This window comes from Andrographis paniculata, unplaced genomic scaffold (assembly GCF_009805555.1).
Source record: "Andrographis paniculata isolate CXL003 unplaced genomic scaffold, ASM980555v1 Contig38END, whole genome shotgun sequence".
Taxonomy (NCBI): Eukaryota; Viridiplantae; Streptophyta; class Magnoliopsida; order Lamiales; family Acanthaceae; genus Andrographis; species Andrographis paniculata.
Genome location: NW_026137571.1, coordinates 3,216,708 through 3,217,953, shown reverse-complemented (window position 1 = coordinate 3,217,953; position 1,246 = coordinate 3,216,708). Strand labels below are relative to the sequence as shown.

At 38.9% G+C, this 1,246-nt stretch overlaps 1 non-coding gene across 1 annotated transcript; it reads left to right on the top strand.

Annotated features, from left to right (window-relative positions):
* Positions 1 to 449: 449 nt before the first annotated feature.
* Positions 450 to 556, top strand: LOC127251169 (small nucleolar RNA R71). The gene has a single exon (XR_007838843.1). It is a non-coding gene; the product is annotated as a small nucleolar RNA R71 (small nucleolar RNA).
* Positions 557 to 1,246: the final 690 nt, after the last annotated feature.

The following is a 1,246-nucleotide window of genomic DNA, read 5'->3' as shown; positions in this document are numbered from 1 at the left end:
AGTTAGCTTGTAGATTCCCATACTTTAAGTTCGGCAGATCTTTCGATCCTGGATTGTAGGTATTCGACTAGTGGTTGTATGCTCTTGGGATGAATCCTGCAGCACTGACATCTACTTCTTGACTCAAGGTAGGACAAATATCCGTAGGATGTTCCAAACTTGTGCAGATTCCGCAAGCCTTAACTTGTGTCTTTCCTACAACAAATTGTTGAACAAATGAAGTCAGTTCAGTCAATTGTTGTTGAATAGAACTCACCTCACTTGCTTCTTTAACTGCTACTGCTTCTCTTGGTCCGAACTATTGTGACTTCATCGCCATATTGTTCAGTAAGTCCCATGCCTCTCTAAGAGTTTTATTCATCAAGGCCCCTCCACTTGTTGCGTCTATGATTCTCCTATCGATGGAAGTCAAACCTTCATAGAAATATTAAATCAGTAATTGCACGGGGATTTGATGATGGGAACATTGAATAATTAAAGCATTAAAGCGGTCCCAATATTAAAATAAAGACTCCCCTGTATGTTGTGTCATTCCGCATATCTCTTTCCTCATGATCGCAGCTCGTGAAGCGAGAAAATACTTTTCGAGAAACTTTCTCTTTATGTCAGTCCATGTAGTGACGCTTCCGGCAGGTAGATTGAATAGCCAATCTTTTGCAGCATCTTTCAGTGAGAAGGGAAAAGCACGAAGCTTGATTTGATCTTCTGTTACTCTTTGTGGCTTCATACTTGTGCAGAAGACATCAAATTCTTGATGATGCTTATGTGGCTTTTCCCCTGACAACCCATGAAAAGAAGGCAACAAGTGTATTAATCCTGATTTTAATTCAAAAGTACTGTTACCTTCTACCGTAGGGTATGCTATGCAGAGATGCTGCTGAGTTAAGTTAGGAGCTGCCAGCTCCCTTAGTGTCATTTGATCCATCTATTTTTCTAGCTCTACCTCGTCAAAACTCAAATTGCTAGATGATTCTAAAGCTAAATCTTTTTGGCAACGCACCCTAGTTTCTTTCATCAATCGACGCGCAGTCTTCTCAATTTCAGGATCAAAACTCAAGATTCCTATACAAAATTGTTTAAAATTGATTGCATGATTTCCTAATGGTGTCTGCCACTAGTTGCTACTTGAACCAAATTAAAACGCAATTACGGACGTCTAATTTAGTTTAGCAATTAATCCTTAATCCAATTGAAATACCTGGCCACAATACCCAACCAAATAAAAGATTATAACTTAAAGAAATCA